Here is a 12,938-nt window from a genome sequence, read left to right as displayed (position 1 = left end):
ACGTTCACAACTGCCGCCTCCTTGACTGGCTTAAAAAGAATGATTTGGAATGGGCATGTCTGCTACCCACCTGGTTGCCAATTAAGTTTCCAAAGTAGACATGGGCCACAAGTTTAGAAAATTCTAGGTAAGAGGGAATTGGAGATGTAAGCCTGCACACATATTCAGGGCACTAAAATAAAGCATATTACAGTCAACAGTTCTGAGTCATAAGCGTACTAAGCTACAGCTATTATGTAGTCTTTCTCCAAGCCTGTATTCACATGAAGTAGGCTTTACAGTCATGGGTGTGTTTTAATGCTTCCAGCACTGGAGTGTGTGTGTGGTTTTTTTTTTGTTTGTTTTTTGTTTTTTAGTATTTTCCTATTTTTCTACAACTGTATGTCCTATACACAGACAAAGTATTTATTTTTAATTTAAACTTTTACACTGGGGTCCTATGGAAGAAGCTGGTTTTGGTATATACACAAATAATAGTCACACAGTTTGCATCACAACTAATTGAGATTTGGACACATTTCTGTCAAAGATTTCTATTTTTCATTTGCTCAAATGACTTCCATTGAGGATATTTATGCTACTTCGAAGGTTTTCTATTTCCTTAGTCATAATTGCTGCTGCCCAGCTGTGTAATCTATATGTAAGCTCCAGATACAAACAAAAAATACAAAAGTAATATTTTTAAGGACAATCATTTGTAAGGACAATGAAGGAATCCCTAAAAACATTATAAAGACATGTATTGAAAAAATATGTAATATAAAAAGTTTATATAATTAACGAAATTAACAGAGTTAGCATTCTAAATGAAGACTGAAAGGATAGTGACTACAACTATAATTGCTAATATAATATTATCCAACAAAGTCTGGATACAAATATGTTCACTTCAATGTGAGAGTTTTAATACCTAAAAATAAAACATAAGGACAATATGAAGACCAGAAGTTAGATGAGCTTTCAGTGAGAATATAACATAACCCCTACTCTCTGGAGGTGCATGTGAGTGGGATGCGAGCAACTCTCCCATTGCCTCTGCTTGGGTAAACGAGCAGACTTAGCCTGGCGTGTGGTTGTGAGAACAGGGACAGGATGAGCCCTGAGGGTCCCATGAGGCCAGTGGTATCTAAGGAGGATGAATCTGCCATATTGACTATGAGGCTCCTACAACACAGAGACCAGTGGAAGAGTGTTTGTGAACGTTCACCACAGAGCATTTGCATGGAATCTTGGCTTACATCCAGAAACTACTTTTCCTAAAAGTAAACTGTATATGCAGCGCTGTTACAGTTTTCCAAATCATGAACATAGAACAGAATTACATTTCCACATGTTTTCAGTACGTGCCTTTTTGTGGTCAGAACATCATTTCAGTAAAAGTGGTGTCAAAGAACATGTTTTCTTAAGTCATACAGGATTAAATGCCAGAGGCTTGCAAGCTGTGAGGAAATAATTATAACATTCAATGTCATATGTATAAGGACCAAATGGTAGGCAGCACATCACACCTGCTACTTGTTAAAACATTGTTCAGTAAAAGCATTAAATAAAGCAGTCTAGCAAGAAATACAGACTGTGTTTACACCAGCATCTGCATATACCACATCTAATGCTGTTATTGGGAAATATTTTCAAGTAATAAGAATAGCTATTTTACTACAGCTCAGTTTACTGGCCAAGGCAACCACAGCTGGGGGGAAATCTGTAAGTAGAAGGCTGTAGATGTTTAAAAAATGGTGCGCCACATTTGAATCTGCTAAACATATGTGATTGCACAGACTTCATCATGTTTTTTCAGACAACAAGACAATATGATGTAGATCATCAATTTTATTTCATTAATTTCAGATTATTTTCTAATATATTGCAATATCAGGTATCTGATTGGGTTTTGAGAGTAAATAATTCTACTTGTTCTTTATTATTAAAGCAGTCTTTTAAAGCAAAAAAATGTGGTGTCCCTATCTTGTGTTAGTTAATTCAGTCTGTATAAGGAGGTAATGTGTAAGAGGCCCCACAGGCAGACGCCCATGGTCTTCTACCTGCAAGAGATCTGGTTCACACAAGCTCTCTCAGGAAATGAGCTCACTAAGATAACTGTCCATTAGTGAGGAAGTAGAGAAGCACATATACAGCCCATTCACAATTGTTATAATTTTTTGCTGTTTTTAAACTTAAATGTTATATTGTGGAAAGGCTGAATTCAACTGTGCTGTTAATTGGCAAATAATTTATTCATTTCAAGTATGAATAGAGAGAACATTAGCTGCTGGTTCTCAGGGAAACACTATTAAAATGCTTTGAATACCCATCTAGCTAATAGGCTATAAGGGGGGTCTACAGAGAAACAGGCTTTAACTTGGGAAATGTTGTGGATCTTGTCAATTTTACCTTTTACCTTGACCTAATAATACACTTTAATTTAGTTTTTAATCCTATATAAATACTACATCTTGCTAGGAGACTTTGTAAAAGCTCACATTCTTTTTTTACTTGTAGGAGGTATTACAAAGTCCAGTCCATGTGTTTAATGGCTGTGATCCACTCCATAGTCCCCTGCTATTTGTAAATCACGAGCGCTGTGTGAATAACTATCCTGAGTGCCTTCAGAGACTTATTTATGCATTACCCTGTCTCTACATTCCCAGAACATGGAGTCAATACTAATGAAATGTTAGAAACAAAAACACATTCACATGTTCTTTTGGAGTTCTATTAATAGCCAGCAGTAGTGTGATGGTTTGGGAATGATGTAGATGTAGGAATGTACATACAGTGTAGTGTATGTAATATATATATATATATATATATATATATATATATATATATATATATATATATATATATATATATATATATAAAATCATTTATATTAAATAATGAATAAAGCAAACAGAATCAATACAATCCTAAAATTGTATGCTCATTTGTAAATCTAAACCTGATTTAATCAAATTTAACCAACATTTTTAGTATTGATCAGTTTAGTAATTGGGTTTGGTCATTTCAGGCTGTTCACACCCCCAAATATTTCAGTCTAAACACTTTGTTTCATCATGCACCTAGTGGTGCAATATATAACATAATGCTCCTCTTTTGTTCAGTTTTGTCCAGTTTCAGAGGCCCTAAGGCAGCTTTAGCGGATGAATGAAACCTATTTGAAAGATGATTAATTAGATTTATTTGAATATATTGAGGGCAGAAATAGCCTTTGAACAAGACAAGAACTTTTAATGAACGTTTTGTATATGTGCAGTAGACAATGTCCTGCAATAGCAGGACATGAAAAAATACATAGAGGAAAAAAAAAGGAAAAGAAGAAAAAAATTTGCATTTTCTGTAGGGAAAGGGCAGGGAAAATAACTATTCAAACAACAGAATTATATAACCATAAACTAGACATAGAGTGCTCATAGATGAGTTTAATGTACATATCTACAACTGCCCATGTGCAAGAATGGTTAATGGTAAAACAAACAAAAAAAAACACTCTGTACATGTCTGTACATTTAAATTTTCTTTAGGGTGACATAATGTGAGGATATAGGAAAAAGGAAGCATTCTATAACTAGGCTTTGAAGTACTAAGCACGGATGTTTTTGGTTACAGGATGTTTTTTTTTCTTCTTAAAAACAAACATGTGTGCATAATATCTCCACATACTTTTTTTTTTTTTTTTCTTATCATTAAGGTACATGGTATGTGACATAATTATTTTGGCACATCGTCCATTAAAAGACCCTGGCTCTGATTTTATCAGTGAAACTCACCCTCATCTCTGGCTAGAGATTGCATTTACAGGTTCTGAAGCATTTACATGAGGATGTAATATAAACCTGGATTAAGCAGAGGATGTGTGGGTTTACTCCCTAAATGGAAAGATTCTGATCTTCCAGAACCGTCACACCCATGTAAGTCTTGATAAATGATCCGGTGTTGGATGTAAAGCAAGGCTTTGTCTTCAAGTTTAGTTATCCAACACTGAAAATAGTCCATTTTTTTCTACTGCTTTTTAGTGGGGGTCTGATTTGGGAAGACTCAGTTAAAGTATGTGTTGCCAAAATAAAATACCTAAAATATGTAGGACAAAGTTTGGCTTATGTACAATTGAATATCATGTTATGGTATCTTTGCTAAAGGCCATTCAAACATATCCAAGTTCCCTTTTGAAATTTACACACACACACACACACATACACAGACAGTGAAGAGGAACTGCTGTAATCTGAAATATGTGCACATATCAGCAAACAGAGAGTTTGAAAGATTTGTCTGTCTATAAACTGTATTATTGGATGACCTCAGCCTAGCAGTGTAGACTGTGTTCATTCACAGTCTGCAGGCCCATGGAAAACAAAAGCATCCCTGGACCATTTCCACCACAGGAAAGAAGTCTTCCTTTTTGGCTATGCCATCTGTGGGAGGATGAATGAACAGTGCTGGAGCCATGCCTTGAGTCCAATGCCACTGAGCGAAAACTGCAGGAATATTAAAGGAATCCAAGAGAACCAGATATGGAAGGTGTGACACATTACCACAGCTTTCAGTGGTGTGTGTGTTGGATCATTTTTACCTTAATTATCTAGTATAGGATAATAATGTATAGAAAAGAGTCAAATAACCTGGGTCAAAATTTAATCCTTTTAATGACAAAAGCTTTTGGTCCCTAGTCCCTTCAATACAGAGTATGAAGTGACGAGAGCGCATTTCCTCATTTGAGTATAAAATACCGTGAAAATAGCAGTTGTCTGTCTAGAAAAAAAAGTATGAAAGGCAAATATATAGAGAGAGTTGTTTTCCACTGAGTCGCTCTCTCAAATGAGGAAATTGCTAAAAGGACAAAATGTCACAGACACTTTCAAACATTGGGTTACATGAGTTAGAGAAGAACATAAAGTGTTCTTAAAAGGTACAGTATAACAGAAAATTTTCCATCATGTGTAAGAAACATAAGAAACCATTTATAAGATATTCACACCCAAATTGCTTAATATTGGCCAACCCTTAAACCTGGATTTTCAAGAAGGGAGAATTCAGAAGGGACCTTTCTTCTGTTTGGTTTTTTCCCATTCTACTGTTTTCTGTCTTTTTTGCTGCTGACCATCTGCACGGTTTTAAGGCTTATCATATCACACTCTTGGACTTATCAGACCACACTCCTGGATCATCTGTGATGACAGCTGGCTTTCACTAATTCTGAAAATTAAAAGAACACATCTGGGGATAAAGTCCCAAGGATTAAAAGCCTGGTGTCTCTATATGTTTTATATATGGTGGCAAAGGAATGTCAAAGGGAAGTACCAGAGAGTTTTGCAAATGTGTGTGTGTGTGTGTGTGTGTGTGTGTGTGTGTGTGTGTGTGTGTGCGTGCATGCATGCATGCATGCATGCGTGTCTTTAATGAATTTAGTACTCAGCTAAGTACTCAGTCTTTGTTTGAAAGTGACAGTAATTCATTCAGGCAGCCAGGTGGAGTTCATTCCACCACCTGGGGGCCCAGACAGAAGGGTCTTGATGCATGTCTTCCTTATATATTGAGGGATTTTGGTTCAAGTCAAGCCATGCATGAGGCTTGAAAGAAACATGATGCAGATTGCCGTTTGATAAGTGCCTTCAGGTAGGTGGGGGTTGGTCTGTTTATTTCTTTCGAAATGGGGTAATGTGAAAGATGTTGGGAAGATTGAAAGCAAGCTATACAGTTGCATTCTGAAGTCTTTCAGTTGCACAAGTCTTACAGTTGCAGAGGTCTGATGGCACAAAGGGGAAAACCTGGCAGTAGAGAGTTGCAGTAGTCCAATCACAAGGTGACAAAGGAGGAAAAAGCACTTGAGTAGCCTCTGTGGAGAGAAAAGGACATACCCTGCAGAAAGAAGAAACCTACAGGTATGTGTCAGGTTAGCAACATAAGGAGAGAATCACAGTTGGTTGTCCAGAAGGTTTGGTGCATTGTCAGATGGTGTGACCTGAGATTTTAAAGGGATATCACAAGCTCTTAATACAATGCATTTTCAGAGATACACAGCAGCTAAGCCTTGCTGAAATTTAATTTCAGTTGAAGAGATGCCATCCATGTTAAGATGTCTTCCAGACATGCTGAGATTTCTGAGTGTCTGAGGGAGGAAAGCAGAGGATATGTTGAGTGTCATTAGCATAGCAGTGGTATGAAAAACCACGTGAGGACATTGTTACTTCACTAAGAGAGTGGGTATAGAGGGAAAATATAAGAAGACCAAGCAGTGAGCTTTGTGGGACACCAATGGAGAGATGTGGATATTCTCTCTGCTCTCTTTCACCTGTTAGGAAGCAAACCACTTGCATTGCTTAGCCATTAATTACACAGCTTGTGAGGGTGGACAGGAGAGTCTTGTGACTGAACATGTTGAAGGCTGCTGAGAGGTCAAAAGGATAAGAGCTAGTCATAGTTTACTGGGAGACTGTAATTATTATGGAAAAGAAAGAGAGACAGCTGTTTGTATACAGCACATTCAAGAAAGGAGAGAATGATACCCATTGGGGGTTGCTGGTGGTCGGTAGATGCTGATGTACTTTAAATACAATCTGTAGCTGAAAGAGGGAACAAGACCTAGTTACTGATTTAAATATGTGGTTGACATCTGAACAAAATCAAAATCCAGGATGAAGCCTTTTTGAATAGACCACCTTAATGGATAGATACATCAGATTTACACTGGGAAAAAATCTGGCCTTTTGAATAAAGAAACTGGTGGAAAAGCAACATTTGATTCTTGTATGATTCTCACTCATTGGAAAACAACCTAAAAGAATGGAGAATGGCAGAGAATGTGTAATTGCATTGAATCCAAAGGCAAGGACAACCATCTCAGAAAACCCCCAATATTTGTGGCTACCCAGACAAGCCCTATCTCAAAACCAAATCTAACACAATAAGGAAAACCAGACCAGCAAGCAGTGAAGAAAAGCAGAGCAAACATAAGTAAACATTGTTCTGATCCATTATGTGGCTGGAATTTGCATTGATTTGAAATCTGAATTGTTTTTAAATTAAAATCATAGTTGTGTATTTCAAACCTGGCAACACACTAAGACACAAACTTATACACCCATAATATCAAACACGACAATGCAAGGAGTACCATGTATGTAACACCACAGGTCTGCAACCTCACTTAGTATGTATTTACCATTTACAAGCCTTCCTAACAGCTTTACTCTGTATGAAACCATGGTGGTTTCATAGAAATTCATGTCTCTGCACATCAATGACCGTAACATCACAGTCATGGTTTACACAAAGAGGTCTATGTGCTGGGGAATTTCCCAGTTTTTGTGTTATAATGTTGAAAATAATTTTTCATTCATCTGAGGGGCTTGTATCGGTTTTACTATGATCTGTTCTACTACATCAGATAAATGGGGAGTTGTCATTAAAGGGATAGTTCACCCAAAAATGAAAATTCTGTCATCAATTACTCACCCTCATGTCATTTCAAACCATTAAGACTTTCATTCATCTTCGGAACACAAATTAAGACATTTTAATGAAACCTGGGGGATTTCTGTCCTTCCATTTACAGTCAAGTAACCAAAACCTTCAGGCTCCAAAAAGTTCATAAAGGCATCGTGTAAGTAATCCATGTGACTCCAGTGTTTTAATCCCAATTTTATGACGCAATACGAATGCTTTGTGTGCTCAAAAAAACCTAAAAATTTATTACTTATTCACAAAATAGCTTCACTTCTACATAGATCTCCGACATGCATTCACGAGAGAACCACGACGCATGCATGTTGTGATGCAAGAGCGGACAAAAAAATGTCCGTGAGAGCTGACAAAAAAGTCTTCCTCTATGTTGAAGTTTGCAGACATCTTTGTTACAAAGATTGTTCTGTGTGACTCAGTTTGTGTACAGTATCCCTGTTCCTCTGCTGTAAAGAGTGCAGCACTTCCGTGTCCCGTTGGATTGCGAGAATGGACGTTTTTTTGTCCACTCTCATGTCAACATAACACGCATGCGTCTTGGTTCTCTCATGAACGTGCGTCGGAGATTTCATTAAAATGTCTTCATTTGTGTTCCGAAGATGAACGAAACTCTTATGTGTTTGGAACGACATGAGGGTGAGTAATTGATGACAGAATTGTATTTTTTTGGAACTATCCCTTTAACCTTAAATTACATTCCTTAATTCAGGTTTATATCAGTAAGAATACCACTCTAAAATCACACAGAATTAACTACGTACTGCTTCAAATGTTTTAAATGTGAAAGATTTATAGTTTCCCACAAACATATTCTTCCACTGAATTTCAACTTGTTTTAATGTGCGATATGAAGTATGCAATTAGCTTGCATGATTAATGGGCCTTATTGTATTTATGACCAAAAACCATATTCTTGTAGATTGGCTGTTTATTTGCAGTATTACAATATCAAAGTCAAATTGATATCCTTTGTTCTAGACTTTGAAGTGTTCACAACTGTAATCACCCACTAGTCTATTATTCATATTGCCACTCTGGTTGGTCCTTTGTGTCTACTAATACCAATGCTTCCTCCATTATGAACCTTTACAGATTCCCCAAGGCAGCCTGATGTTCTCTATTGTCTTCCTGCATTCAAATGCACCAGTATGCATTTGCCTTTGTTTTGGTCGGAACATGTAACCCCCACCACTCCTCCTGATTTGCCTAGCAGTGGGCCAGGACATTGCTAAAAGGACAAAGACATGCAGTTAACACTAAGGAGATGTGACAACAGCTGTTTATGAAGGTCAAGAGGAAGCACTGGGGTTCCAGCACAATGGACCATTACAGCCATTTATTGTTGTGAGGATCCATAGGCTTGTGTTTTTAAACATGCTCACTGAAATGCAGCAGGGATTGAATAAAAAATACTTTGACTAGAATATGCAGGTCTGGTATAAAATGTCAAATATAGTTAAGAAGCCTAAAAAGTGGGTTTTTAGGTCCCCAACAGTGAAAGTGCATGTTGTCACTATTCAGCACACAACTGTTGAGTGTAGATGACCCTCCAAGATATTTTCTTGATATTCTGTATTTTCAAAGAAAAATATTGGGTTTAAAAGGGTTAATTTTTCTACTGTCTTGTTTCAATTAAGACAAAAGGTATATATAAAGAATATAATTTCCAGATACACACATACTATCTATCCAAAGAGATTTTGCTCCATCTAGTGACAACTTTATAATTTAGTAGCCAAATGTGTGTAAGTAAATCCAGTTATAACTGGTTAGGGCATGTCCTTGTGCTCTCTGCCATCTAGTGGGTATTAATGTCCTAACATTGTGGGTTTCTCCCTAGTGTCCATATCACCACCTGTCACATGCATTTAAAGCTTTCCTTTGTATTTTTGGATAACCCAATGAAATATAACACGTTACTATAAGCAAATGCTTATTGAGTGTCGTTATAGCTGTCAGTGGGACAGTGTTACTAGTGTCACTGACCTGCCAAATTGTAACATAAAACACATTACTTCAAACAAATAAATCAATATTAATTATCACTGGGCATATTCAAACTTAATACTTACATTTGCCTCAAGAAAAAGTGTACCATGGTTACTTTAAAATTTTTGCATTGTTATTATTAAATGGATAACTACATCCCAACAATGTTCCATTTTCCACCCATCTGCTGCAGTTATTTCCTGTTTCCTGTCTGTGAAATGGCTTTAACTCTTAATTCCTCCTATTACAAACAGGCTACAAACCACCTGTCCAGCCATATGTAACAGTATACACTAAGTCAAGAGTGTCAAATTCGATTTCCGGCCTGGGAAACTTTTTATTTTATTTTTTTTACACCTCTATAGAGTAACATTTATAACACCCATAACCTAGGCTGTGAAATCAGAATGCAGGTTTATAGCTAAAAGGGGGTTTTCAACTCTATACACTATTACAGTGTTGCTTGAAAGTTTATGAGTCCTTTAGAGTCTTCTATATTTCTGCATAAATATGACTTAAAACATCATCGGTCCTAAAAGTAGATAAAGAGAACACAATTAAATAAATGAGACAAAAATATTATACTTGGTCATTTATTTATTGAGGAAAATGACCCAATATTACATATCCGTGAGTGGCAAAAGTATGTGAATCTTTGCTTTCAGTATCTGGTGTGACTCCGTTGTGCCATAACTGCAACTAAATGTTTCCGGTAATTGTTGATCAGTCCTGCACATCGACTTGGAGGAATTTTATCCCGTTCCTCAGTACAGAAAAGCTTCAACTCTGGGATGTTGGTGGATTTCCTCATATGAACTGCTTGCTTCAGGTCTTTCCACAACATTTCTATTGGATTAAGGTCAGGACTTTGACATGGCCAATCCAAAACATTAACTTTATTCTTCTTTAACCATTCTTTGGTAGAATGACTTGTGGGCTCACGGTCCTTGTCTTGCTGCATCACCCACTGTCTCTTGAGATTCAGTTCACAGACAGATTCCCTGATATTTTCCTGTAGAATTCACCAGTATTATTCAGAATTCATTGTTCCATCAATTATGATAACCCATCCTGGCCCAGAGGCAACAAAACAGGTCTAAGCCATGATACTTCCACCACCATGTTTCACAAATTGGGATGAGGTTCTTATGCAGGAATGCAGTGTTTTCCCTTTTCCGAACATAATACTTCCCATTTAAACCAAAAATTCTATTTTGGTCTCATCCATCCACAAAAAATTTTTTCTATTAGCCTTCCGGCTTGTCCACATGATCTTTTGCAAACTGCAGACGGGCAGCAATGTTCTTTTCAGGAGAGAAGTGGCTTCATTGCAACCCTGCCATGCATACCATTGTTGTTCAGTGTTCTCCTGATGGTGGGCTCATGAACATTACCATTAGTTAATGTGAGAGAGGCCTTTAGTTGCTTAGAAGTTACCCTGGCTCCTTTATGACCTCACAGACTCTTACACGTCTTGCTCTTGGAGTGATCTTTGTTGGTCGACCACTTCTGGGGAGGGTAACAATGGTCTTAAATTTCCTCCACCTGTACACAATCTGTCTAAACTCCAAACTCCAAACTCTTTAGAGATGGTTTTGTAACCTATTCCAGTCTGATGAGCATCAACAACTCTTTTTCTGATGTCCTCAGAAATCTCCTTTGTTTGTGCCATGATACATTTCCACAAACATGTGTTGTGAAGATCAGACATTGATAGATCCATGTTCTTTAAATAAAATAGGGTGCTCACTCACATCTGATCATCATCCCATTGATTGAAAACATCTGACTCTAATTTCACCTTTAGGTTGAGGTCATATTTATGCAGAAATATATTAAATTCTAAAAGGGTTTACAAACTTTCAAGCACCACTGTAAGTGATAACATTTATTATACTGATTAATGCAGGTTTGCTTGTTGTTGTTCTTGTTTCATTTTTTTCAGATATTAAAAAAAGTTAAAAAGACATTTTCAATTTTGTCTTTGGCTAAGTCTATTTTTTTTTAGAAAAACTAAAAAAGAAACAATGAAACGACACACGGTTGGGTCTTTCTTTGCTACAGCAGAAATACCCCCCAGTTTTCATTTCTTTTCATTTAATTTCTCCACTTCTTTTTTTCAGTTGTGAGTCAGGTTATCATATTTATTTTTGTGTTATAATAGTGACATAAATTGTGTTCGTTCATGCCTGCCACAGCTTCTTTCACAGCTTAACACTTGTGCACTAAGCATTTGGCCTACTCTTTTCTCTGCAGTGTTACAACATTAGAAGTCCTTCTGCACTTCTTCAACATTGAACAATGCAGTGTTATGAAATGACTGAGTAGGGAAGATTGTTTACTTCCTCTCTCTACTGTGAGACAAATCAGCTTAGGATATCTGTAATGGTATCCATTGCACTAGACTGTCCATTTACCTAGTGGTCACCTTGGGTATTACACCACAACGTTATTTTATTTATTTATTTATTATTATTTTTTTTTTATAATTGCGTTTAGCAGAAAAATTATACTAGTCCCACAGAGTCCCATAAGGTTTTCTTTGGGAGATCAGAATATTCTTCAAGTTGTTTTGGTGGGTCATTCTTCATTTGTAAACCTTACATTTGTACAAAAAACCCTATAATATATTATAAAATATTTCCTTTACCTAAGCAGGCTGATATGCCATACGGCTGAGTGCAAATACAGCAGGAACAGATGGCATGACATGATTGTTTGGAGCCTTTAAGCCTCTATGACTGTTGTGTTTTATGGTCAGCCATTTTATTCAAGAGTGGAATATGAGATAAGTAGTGTTCGTTGGTGAGAACTTTTTTTTTTTTTTTCAGTTCATTCGTGGGTTGTGCAGAATTTCTTACTTTCTTATAAATATGTGTTACTGACTAGGGCTAATTTCAAAATTTCCTTCATTCAAGGTAATGGTAAACCGAAATGTATATAAAGTTGTATAGCTAAATGTAATCACTTTTACATTTTATAGCAAAATGTTTCACACACACACACACACACACACACACACACACACAAAACTCCACACTGATATGACCATATTTCAGGCATGATATGATATATACATATATATAATAATTGATCATTGAACAATACTTCCAATACATACTATACAATACATCCTATAATTCTTATATATCTATACCCCCAAAACAGTATCGTTCAATTATATAAGTATTATGAAATATCACTGTGATCTTAATCGATGTATTTATTGGGAGTGTATTGGGTGACACGTGCGTGCAGGCGCCAATGAGAACAAAGAGTGGGCGGGGTTTGGTAAGTTGAGCGCTTTTCTACTGACAACCGCACCAACCCGTCTAATTTTACTGCGCGCGCAATTCCAGCCAATCACGTTCCTCACCAAAGCTCGACTACGTTGAGCTGTTTGAGTGGCACGCCTATGCACCGCTCACGCGCTCGAAAACAAAACCGACCAATCGCGACGCGAAGTGGGCGGGGCTTCGGAAAGGGGG

Source organism: Ictalurus furcatus, chromosome 24, assembly GCF_023375685.1.
Source record: "Ictalurus furcatus strain D&B chromosome 24, Billie_1.0, whole genome shotgun sequence".
Classification (NCBI taxonomy): Eukaryota; Metazoa; Chordata; class Actinopteri; order Siluriformes; family Ictaluridae; genus Ictalurus; species Ictalurus furcatus.
The sequence above is the reverse complement of the archived record's forward strand: the minus strand, read 5'-3'. Positions refer to the sequence as shown.